The sequence below is a fragment of the Diuraphis noxia genome, unplaced genomic scaffold, assembly GCF_037042655.1.
Source record: "Diuraphis noxia isolate RWA-SAM2 unplaced genomic scaffold, SU_Dnox_SAM2 contig0003, whole genome shotgun sequence".
Classification (NCBI taxonomy): Eukaryota; Metazoa; Arthropoda; class Insecta; order Hemiptera; family Aphididae; genus Diuraphis; species Diuraphis noxia.
In genome coordinates, this window is record NW_028301713.1 from 38,260,908 (window position 1) to 38,273,544 (window position 12,637).

The window sequence follows — 12,637 nt, forward strand, 5'->3', positions numbered from 1 at the left end:
CTGCAATCAACAATTTTGGTTATATGTTCAAACTGTCTGAAGTAGTGCCACCCAGCAGATTAAATTAGTAAAACTCTTAGCTATAGCCTTTAAAAATGTTTTCGCGGTTATATAGGTATGTGCAAATGGAAAGCCGATTAATAAGTGGGTTTTGATAGTGGGTTAACTTTGAACGAAATGAAAGATGGTATGATTCAGTTAATTGAGTAAGCATTAGAATTTTTATGAGGAGCAGAGGCGATTTGACGAAGGTTTTGATTAGTTTTTTAATAAGAATATTTGGTAGAGCTCCATATCTGGATGCCATAAGACCACACTAGTCTATATAGACAAAGGTTTGATAATAGCCTTAAAAATTAAATTGTTTAATTAGGTATGCTGAATTGCATGTTTATTTCTAAAGAATCTTGGATCAAAGAAGTTGGTGCAGATTGGAATCTGGAATTGACTGATTTTATGTTATTTATAAGATGTTGAGCCCAAGCTAGACGTCAATTGAAATCAAACTTAATATTTCATCGGAAGTACAGTAATGTTCAGTTATTACAAAGAGAGATTGGGAGAAATTCAATCATTCGGAATAAAAAAGTGATAAAGGTTAACAGTATTAATTTAATGAAGCAAAAAATTGTAAATAATGTAATTTTGTTGTTGTAAGTATTACTTAAAACTTGTATTTGATTTTAAAGTACTGCATACTACTACAGTTGTTGTTGTAGCTGTAACTGATAAAAAAATAATTATAATGGTGTATTTTGGTTACGCATAGCGTAGAGAATAATAATTAATAATATAAAAGCTAGGGGACTTTATATTAATAATATGTGTGTATAGTGAAGCGTAAAGCAAACACTAGGGAATAGTTCAGTAACAAAATAACGAGGCCACTATCGACGGTGACCATTACAAGTCTTTAGTCAAGTAAAAGGGTAATACCTGATGCACTATTGTACACAGTCCCCGTTTTCTTAATCCTAAACAAACGGCCGCATGAGCGCTCTAACTTCGAAATGCTATCGTATGGTAATAATTACCATATTGTCAGAACTGTTTGAAACTGCAACGTTTATATTTTATAATGTGTACTGTATAAACAATACGTCTGTGAGAGGGAGGATATAAGTCTATCGACCGTGACGTATTAAAATTTAAAGTCAGACGAACGAAACATTAATGTAAGTATATGGGTGACACAGTATTTTTCTACATACACACACACGCACACACTTATACACTTTTAGGAATAACTTATTGTATACACGACTGTCTCACAGGTTGGTTTAAACGTGTGAACTTACCGATAACTGCAGTTACATGCCTATTATTTTTGTATATACCTAGTAATAGTTATATTACATAGATAAGTGGAAATCGAAATGGTTAGACTTTAAGTATATGGTTATCACTAGAGTTGCCAGATTTTAAAAACGCCAAACCGGGACATCATATTGAATAACCTTTTTTTTCGTATAATTTGTTTATTATCATGTTCAATCGTAATTGTTTAGCTATCATAGTTTAATACTAGAAGCTAATAAAAATAAAAAAATAAAAATAGTAAAAACCTTTTTTGTATAATTATATGGAAATTAATAATATCCCATATTTTAATTGAAAAATGTATTAACCACTACAATTTTTTACATAAACTACATTTACTGCATTCACATTTATTAATTGTTAGTAATAACCTAATGTTCATAATTTTCGGTTGAATGAATTGTTTTCAATACAGCTGTATTACTTTTAATTTTTAAATAAAATTCTTTACAAGTTAAACCCAAATTCTATGTTTAATACTATACTATTATATGTTTTATAATTAAACAAAATAATATTAAAGTTATTTTCTCTTGTCTTCCATAAACCGGGACAAAATGAATGACCGGCCGGGACGCCGGGACATGCTGTTAAAACCGAGACTGTCCCGGTCAAACCGGGACGAATGGCAAGCCTAGTTATAACCATATGAATAACACAACATTCATTTTTTAAATGTGATCATAATTATTATTATGGAATTTTAACATATTAGTAAGTGATTCTTAACTATATTATCTCTTAACATATACCGTATCAATTATAGTAGTTATAGGTACTTTTTATTCTACCATGTCTACTTGTGATAAAAGTTGTGCAACATCGTATCTAAGAAATTTAGCTTGCCACCATTGTTTCTAAAAAATGTGCATCGCTAATTATTAATGTTGAATCAGAAAAAGAAGCTGATAACTTTTAATTTTTAACTTCTATTATTCTCTGGTTAAGTCGTTTATACATTAATTCCTAACTATGACTGATGATTTAATTAATTGAATACTTAATCCATCAATAAAACATAAATACATTTTTTCAACATTGTTTCTAATTAAATATTAATATTATAGATGGATATTATATTTTTGTATTTAATGCTTTATGCTTCTACACGTATATATTTTAAAAGTAATAGTATTTTAATTTCATCTCGAACCGAAAAAAGCGTATTATATATTTTTATCGCACACAAATAGGCAAACTCACAAGTGTAATTAGTGGTGTTGGGTTTGAAAAACATGTGTAAACAAGCTTAATATCTTGTGGTTATTTTCATGGTACATATTTATTTATATATTTGTTATTTTGTTACTTTTCTTCACGTTATGTTTATCCAAAAGATAATCGTTTAAGGGGGTGATAAAACCCTTTTACGGTCTTACCCTCTCTGTGACGAAAATGCGTGCACATGTACTTAAACTGAAGTCATTCTCTACACATAACATAATTTCCTACTAACAAGAGTAATAATTTATGTTATCATGATGCATTCGTGGACGGTGTCGGAATGGTTTGAGTTTGAACATTTATTAATTCAATAAACTGTCATATTATTAATAGACGAGCGTATAGCATCTATGTTTGACGGTACGACGGTGGTGACAAGGTGTTTCATATATATAGATTATAGGTGTATTATATAAGTATAGCTATATGAACTTTAGTAACGAACTTTGACGACACCAACAACGACGGCAAGCTCTGCTGCACCCTCGTTAGAGCCACTCGACGGGAGAGCTGATACTTGACCCTGTCGCACGTAAAAAGCCGACCATCTCTTTTTTTTTCATATTTTTCCATCCGTTTGATTGACAATCGAAAGCCGCGCCCGCCATTATTGCCTCTCGTCGAAAATACAATATATATATAGCTATATAATAATAATATTATATAGTTGTTTATATAGATTATAGATATACGTGTTGCTCCATTATATCTTACAACAGCTTTTGCAGGGCCGGCTGTTGCAAACAGTTGAACCACCGTTGATATTTTATTCCTTACTTATTTCATTATTATTATTGTAGGTATATTGATTTGTCTTAAGTGGTACTCCGAGTTGTAACGTGTAGTAGTGTACACTGCACTGATTAATAACAAATATTTAATACCACATTGTGTAGTTTTTTAATGTAATTTGTTCGGTTTTTTTATTACACGTTTTTAAAAAAAATTGTATTTTACACACTGCGTTATAGTTTTGAAATAATTTTAATAATCCATGATAGTGATTTTTTTATGTTTTTTAGTCAAAGTTATTTTTTTTTATTTATTAATATGCATTTAAAATTCAGACTAGCAAAGTAATGGGCCACAAATTTTGACATTTCTCATTTATAAATTTGAGTGTTATAATTACATAATACTATATAAATAAGTTTTATTACGATTTACGTGACGGTGATAAATGTTGGTTGTTTAATATCTAACTCCTTTTTCTTTTTTTTCCTATAGTTCAATTGCTACGAGTACATTCAATTAAATTGTACATTTCTTGAAACTATATTATAACTTTAGTATTTAAGTAGGTACCCATATAAATTTTTATTGTTACGTTTAAGATTTTCTTATTATTAGTATTGGTAGTTATAAGATTGATTAATAGCAATGCCACATTCTTATCTTTTTATTCAATTAATTGTCGAGGTATAGTGATTTTTAGTTAAAGCTAATACAAATTTAAAAAAAAAATATATTAAAAATATAAGAAACACAATAACAATCTTAAGTGCTATTAAAATATAATAATAATAATAATAGTAATAATAATAATAATAATAATAATAATAATATATATTATATAGGTAGTTTGACAATTTTTTATAATTAAAAAATACATAACAAAAACAAAATAAATACACTTGAAAAATTAATTTTTATAATGAAATGGCTTCTAACGAAACTTTATTTAATAATCTCTCGGCCAACATTTCTGGAATCATTTTATTGGTTAATATGAGGTATTAAAATTAACTTTTTTACTACCTATAATTTTCTTTGAGCCACAATATAATTATGTTCCGACGAGGATCACATTTAAATAATCGATATGTCATGTTTGTAATTATACGTTACAACCTAATTAGTATTTATATAATAACAATTTATTAGAAAATGGGCTTCATTTCACTATGATGATATCTAATGGTTAATAGTCAAATATTGACATACTGCATCAACACAAAATGTTTAAAAAACATCATTCTCGTTATGTATACCAATTAAATGGCTACTGTATATCCTATAATAATTGTGACTGCATACATATTTAAGGACAGCATCAATGTAATTTTTTCAGTACACTACGCTTTACATGTAGTTCATAAAAAGGAGCATAATAAAACATTGAAAATATATCATCAGAAATAACTAATTATTGCCATATCCTGGTATAATATAAAATTAAACGTTTGACTAACTTTTATAATTATTATGTCTATAATAATAATTTTTTTTTTTTTATGCAATCATCAACAACTATTAACAACTTTTTCAATCATATCTGTAAACATTAATAGCTATTAAACCAATTTAACATAATATTACAAATGTCTCTACAATGTTGATGAAAATGTTCTTACAAAATTCGTTAGAACAATGTTAAAGGTAAATTTGTATCTTGTATGAAACAACAGCAGAAAAAATTGATAAACCTGTATATGTTAAGTAATATAGTTCAATTCATTATTTATTATTATAATAATACATTTTTAAGATCCAGGAGTGATGATCCAGAGTAACTCATAATTATTTATCATATTTATTTATTTATTTTAATGAATCTCGATTCTAGTTTCATTGTCACTGGTGAGAAAGATGACCGTCCAATAAGCAATATAAAAGGGGGAGGTTATATTTTTGAAATTTCGGTTAACTAAGAATAAAAACTTTGCAATAAACTGTAAAGTTTGACAAAAAAATTAGCACTCATATACCATGTTATGTAGATCTTTGTGCATTGTTGTGTTTGTTAAAACTAGTGAGTACAACTAATAAAAATATATCTTGTTAAGCTTAGATTGATTGTGTATTAGTTGGTTAATGTTGGCTGTGCCCCAAATTTGTATTATATTTGATATGTGTGCAATATATTACCAAGTTGTTCTGATTACAGCAATGGTATTGAGTATTAAATCATATACGAATTTTGCACAGGTCATTAAAAAATTGTGGTGATTTTTAGTCATCATGAAAAACTTGTTCATTTACAACCAAAAGGCGTCAATATTGTGTAAAAATTAAAACACCCTCGTTAAATCAAATAGTTATAATGAGAATGAATGTAAAATGTAAAATTGTCATTTAATTCCAACTCGGTATATCATATAATACGAGTAAAATTTATCGAATAAGTTATTTACTGTTGCAAAATTAAATTATGCTACTTAAATTTTTCACAGGCCCCATGATTGTATGTGTTTTATTTCTTATATCATTAGTTTAAACTTAAAAATCGTGTATGATATTACGATATCGAAATAGTATGGTCAATCAAATGATACGCTGGTACCTAAAGTTAACCCTGAACGAAAACTATGGGATAAAACTTCTATGAAATGTAACAAATTAATATGGTATTATAAAACATATTGTAAATAGTACTTTAGCTCTTTGAGCAAGTTTTGTATTTGATTTATTGTGATTAATAACTTTTTTCTTCAAGAATATTATTGACATATTATACCAAAATGTTTGAATAATAACAATAATCACTATTATATAGATTATAAATGAACATTTTTAATTTTTAATCGATCACGTCTTAATCAAATATTTTGTGTATTTTGAAAACTTTCTATAACTCACAATTTCGTAAAAAATATATCATGTATGTGTTATCTGATTTTAAAATGACTAGTTTGACATAATTAATTAATGTTATAAATAGAGATTCTTAAGTCTAAATTTAATCTTATTCTTTTTTTTTATTCTATGAACAAAACAGCATGAAATGTATTTTTCCAGTATATGTTTGACGAATTTTATATTTTATCTTATAACTACTGTTTTTTCTAAAGATTTTTTTTGTACAGATATAAAATATTATGAAAATGAACTAAATTTATACTAGTCTTGGATAATTTTTATGACAATAATTTGAAATAATAACGATATATAGTCACGTGTTATACCATGACCTTTAATTTAAATTGGTAAGTATATTTAACAATAACTTTATATTTTATAATAACTCGAGAAAATAATACTTTCATATTCTTTTAATAAGCATTATCAAATTGGCAATAATTATATAACATATTTTGAATACAATGATATCATGCATAAATATTTATGAATTTTAAAAATTGTATTTTATGGTCAATAATATGATATGATACTCAACTATAAAATAGACATAAATAAATAGTTTTACATAAAGTTGAAGTTTATATTTATGTGTAATATTAAGTACATAACAAATGTTTATTTTACTTTGAAGGGCTAAATTAAATACATATAATACGTTAATCATAAAATCCAAAATAATATTCAACTCTATAACCAACCACCAACCACATATTGTTTCTAAGCACAAAATAATGAGGTTGTGAGTTATATAGAATACATATATTGTATTTTTTTTAATCGTATAGATAGCAATGAAAAATGTGCAATAAGATAAATGAGTGTACAGATGAACGTATAGATTTGATGCAAGGTTTTAAACATTACATGATCACGTTATATGGTATTATATATTAAAATAAAAAATGAAAATGGCTCCGGTAGTTACGGGTTATGTTAAATATTCATACGTTCGAGCATTAATACAATATGCGCATAACGGGCCATAAGTTTTCCGGTTATCAAAGTTCATATAGGTCATAATTAAATAAATAAAAAAATAAAAACATCATACTCACTCCGGACACTAACCGGATGTCAGATTCGTTTTGTTTCGTTTACCCACCCTCGGGGTCTCGGAAATAGGTGTGGGAATAACGGCAAAAACGAAAAACCCAATGGCCTTTGCATACGTGCTATTCGACAACATGGATAAATGTATAATATAATATACATACGCTACATATCGCCGTCGAAATTACCGCACGCGTATGTGTATAGAGAGGTGTATCGCAAGCCCTCCGGACGATCCGAAATTACATTAATAATACACCCTAATGAGCATTGGTAGTGTCAGTGGTTGTGGGGTATACACTATACATATAGGTATAGGTATGTATTTTTTTTAACATCGTGTAAGCCGTTTACCAAAATGTCGCCTAGGGTTGTTGTTGTTGTGGGTATGTTTCGTTTTTAACGCATCTATATCATTTTTCACTATTTTGACCCAAAAAACGGTAATCAGTGGAAAGAAAAATCCCGTGGTGTATTTTTTAATGTGGGGATTTAAAAAAAAAATAATAATAAATAAATTTTAAAAAAAATCTACCTGGATAATCCCTTGTCCGGTCGGCTCTCGATGTATATTTAATGTACCGACGGATTTGGATTGTGGACATTAATACTTAAATCTCTACGGGAAGCATTAACTTTTCCTTTTTGGAAAAACTCCTCTTTGGCAAAATATAATATAATATTTGTTCACTAAATAAACGTGTAATGTAGTATGGAGGTTTGTCATATAAATGTAAATAAACGAGTAACTTTAGTGTTATAAAATATCTGCTATCTTTTTTTTGCACCATTTTGTGGAGATATAAACAAAAATTGTTTTATTCATGGTTGAATTTTATTGGTAGGTAACTTTAAAGAAACAAAAATTATCAATTAGAGTTATAAATATTATATCAACATAAAAAGACGTTATTCTCGTGGTATTTAAGACACAAATTTATTGTATTTAGTAAAGTGAATTCTGGAGATTTTTAAAATCCTCTCCTCCTTATTATAAAAGATAATATAATATAAAATATTTTATATACGTTATATATATATATAATAACCTATATTGGTGGTGATATAATAATATAACTAGATTAAATTTAAAAGTAATATATTTTAATCATGAACGCCTGTTATGTGTATGTAATTTTAATAATATAATTAATTTAATAAATTAAATTTTAATTTAAATCCATTGATTATTTTGTATTCATATTTGATAAAAGGTTAGCATTTTCAGTAGTTTTAAATTTTATCAATAATAAAACAATAACCTATTTCATTAACTTCTTAATAATTAATCAGTAAACCAAATATATTTTTTAAACTTCATACTAATCATTGATAAAATTATTGTTTTATAATGTTTTGACACATAACATATTTATTTTATAATATAATTTGGGATTTAATATAAAACATTTTTGTAAACGAACAGATAAGATTAGCATCTAAAATAACTAACAAAACAACCGATAATTAAATATTAATTCGAATAATTGTTAGTAAATAAGATGTCAAATTATAAAAGGGTCTAAAGTCTAAAGTTATATGTTACTACAATATTAGGTTTTAGCATGACTTTGTATTATGTAATATGATATGCTCACTGTCTCACTACCACTTGAATATAACTTACAGATAATTGCTATTTTTATATTACATTTGTAATGTAATATTTTTATGAATGTAACATTTTTAAATTGGTTTATATAATTTTTTCAACACAAATAGAACAGTAAAATAACATCGCACAATTATAATAAGGCAAGTAAGGATTGTACAAAACAAAGAATTTCTGGTATACGCGACTGACACAATGACACAATTTTCGCAAGTATCATATGAGACAATTTTTCAAACAAATTTGTTGAATAATATTCCTTATTTATATCATAATACAATACATACGTACTATTTGAAATATGAATACATTTAACAGTTGGTAGATTTACCTTAAAACGTCATATTATGGTTGGTATCTAAAATCACAAGAAAAAGCCATTATGTTATTATTATTTTTTTTTTTTTTTTTTTATTAGGAAAGAGCCCTCGGCAGCATAGGCCATTGGGCTTACAAAATATGAATAGCTTAAATTAAATATTTACAGTAAGAAACGTACAAGAGAGAACTTAATTCTAGATTTTGGATTGAAGGTTTGCTGTTGTGATGAATTGGATGATGTCTGTTATGGCCTTGGGATGATTTTGAAGTATTTCGGAGAGTGATTCGGAAAAGTTGAGGCTTGATCGGATGTTGTGGTATGTGCGGCATTCGGTGAGTAAGTGTTTAATGGTAATTTGGACGCCGCATGATGCGCATGTTGGAGGATCTTCTTTAGCCATTAAAAAACTGTGCGAAATTTGAGAGTGGCCGATTCTCAGTCTCGTTATGATGACTTCGAATTTTCTGGGTGTTTCGATGGGAAATGTCCAATTGTCTGTGTTGTGTTTTATTTGATTAAGTTTGGTGGAGTAAGATAACCATTGCTGGTGTCATCTTAGATGACATTTGTTAGTTATCAGTGCTTGTATGTCCCTGTATGCGATGATATTGATGGGAGACGATAGTGTAGAGGTTATTGCAGTTTTAGCGGCAAGGTCGGCGCGCTCGTTTTCAATGATGTTGGAGTGACCGGGGATCCAGCAAAGTTTGATTTTGAAGTTATTGTTTTTCTGTAGAGTATATATTTTGTTTTGAATATGAAGACCGATGTCTGTTGGGTTATTGGTATTGTTAATATTGTTGATGGCGCTGAGGGAGTCAGTGAATATGATGGTGTCTTGGAGCTGGTGAACGGTTATTAAATCGAGGGCTTTGATTATTGCGAATGATTCAGCTGTGAAGACGGAGCAGGCACTGGGGAGTTTGTACATGGATTCCATGTTATTCCAAATAACTGCAGCCCCGACCCCGGTAGGGCTTTTGGATGCATCCGTGTATATTTTTTCGCTTTTTATGTTTTGTATTATGTGGAAATATTCTTGTTTATATATTGAAGGAGGGGTGTCTTTTTTTTTTAAAATGGAGAGATCAGTGTTTGCTACGTTGGGATTTGTCCATTGCGGAGTTAAGGGGGGAGAAATAGTTAATACATCTGAGATGACTAGATTGTTCTCCTGGAGTAGTGTTGTTAAAGTTTTAAATTTTGGATTGAAGTCGAGCGAAGGAAGAGTGTTAGCTAGCTTTAATTCGTGATTTAATGTTATTTTGAGTCTTCTTATATCAAGAGGAGGAGTACCTGATAGGTTGTAGATGCTCGGTATTGGACTAGAGCGATAGGCTCCAATTGACATACGAAGTCCGGAGTTGTGAATTGTGTCTAGTTTTTTTGTAATCGATTTATTAGCCGTTGTCCAAATGAATGATCCGTAGTCAAGTTTAGATAGTATTAGGGATTTGTAGATAGACAACAATACGTGAGTTTTAGAACCCCATGAAGTATGGGATAACATTTTTATAATATTGAGACGTGGAGAGATGGCTGATTTCAAAAAATTGATGTGATGGGTCCAAGAGCATCTTTTGTCGAAAATGATACCGAGTATTTTGATTGTATTACTATTTATTAATTGATGGTCGCCCAATTTTATCTTAATTGGATTTGGAGCGCGTTTGCGTGTAAATACGATGCATTGTGATTTTTCGGGAGAAAAGGTGAAGCCGGATGTTTGAGTCCATTTTTGTAGGTTGTTGATGGCTTTTTGAAGATGGCATTGGACAGTGGCTAGGGATTTGCTCCGGCAGTAAATATTGAAATCATCCGCGTAGAGGGTAGATTTGACAGGGAAGGATATGTTTTGAGTGATGTTGTTGATGGCTATCAGAAAAAGAGTGACTGAAATTGTATTATGTTATTATTATTTCATCTAAAAACAAGACATTTTTAAAAATATAACGTTGCAACATATATTTTATTATTATTGATAAAATATTCACAAAAACTATTAAATTGCATTTATTTTTGCATTTATGCGTTAGAGTGAACATAATCTATAAATAGCATACATTCTAAGAGCGTTTGCCATAATCGTTTCATTTCAAAACTTAAATTAAGAATACAATTTAATTTCAATGAATAAATAATTTAGATTTAATGAATCACAGCCGCAACGTGTGATTTGGTATCAAAGTATGACCTATCTGCCTGGAGTTTAATGTTGGCTTATTATAGAAATCACTACTGAATAGAATGTTTGGAGAAATTATTTGGAAAATGAAAGCATATAATTATTATAATGCTGGGAGTATTTCCCAATCTAGCTCTTAAACCTAATTTACAAGTGATAAAAATGTATTAGATCAGTGTATGTAGAAAGACACAGAATGAAACCAGATAGAAGAATTTTAAAAGCGGAGATTATCAGGAAATTCAGTTTTTCATTAATTGCTGCTTTGTGTCTGATAGAATCCGCAAGACAGTCAGACAGAGAAAGATCTAGAGCTTATAAATCGAAGAGTTAAGTGTATAATTGAGATAACTAGAGAACACTAGGAAATAGAAGTCATCTATGACCTTATGATTAGAAAAATAATCCATACGACCGAATAAATTTAAATCGTGAATATTAAGCTAAATTCGCAATCGCAATATTACGTATTCTTACAGTGTTTGCTTATTTTTTATGTCACATTAATTTAAAAAAAAGGTGATAATCTAATATTATTCACAATATCTACGTATTTACGCTCAATTAGTATATTTTCATTATGTTTGGACAAATATTATTTTTTTTTAACAAACGCTGAATATGTATGTTAATATCCATAAAAATGAAATCGTCACAACCTACCTTGATTTTTATATATAATATGGTAACAGTTATTTCGCTTCATAATATCGTGAAGTAAATTTTATGCATGCTCATTTTAGTAGTTGACACACGTTTGTAATGGTCTTTTACATTTAGTAGCAAGACCTTTGATAAGAAAACCGACCAAATAGATTATAAATTAAAATCTGTTAAACGTTAAAAGATGGTTATTACTTTTTTTACATTAAATATCAATTATTCTTAAAATATGAAATTGTATCTTACTCAATTTAAATTATGGAAATCCAAATGAAAATAAAATACATAAAAGGTTTTTTACTCATCTAAAGTCAATTTTAAGTTTATGAACTTATAAATAAGTACATCGCGCACGTTGAAACTTTTCACAGTCAAAATATAATACCATTGAAAAGGTATTGAAAATTATTTAATTAAATCATTGATATAAAATTAAAATTTGTTAAATATTTTAATTTAAATAAATTATACAAGTTTTCTATTCATGATTTGAGTATTTAGTTTTTAGTTTTTAATAATAATTTAGGAAATATTACATAAATATGAAGATACAACACCAAAAAAAAGTATGAAACATTCAAGCCGAAACCGTAAATCAATTAACCCAAAATACGAATAGGGATAGAACTGTCGATAGAGTTTTTATGCTTCACCAATCGATATTTTCGTTTTTGTTATC

At 28.3% G+C, this 12,637-nt stretch overlaps 1 protein-coding gene across 1 annotated transcript in view; it reads right to left on the minus strand.

Annotated features, from left to right (window-relative positions):
* Window positions 1–12,637, minus strand: part of LOC107164921 (neurotrimin-like) — a 202,456-nt gene that overhangs the window by 74,974 nt on the left and 114,845 nt on the right. The gene's annotated exons all lie outside the window — the stretch shown is intronic.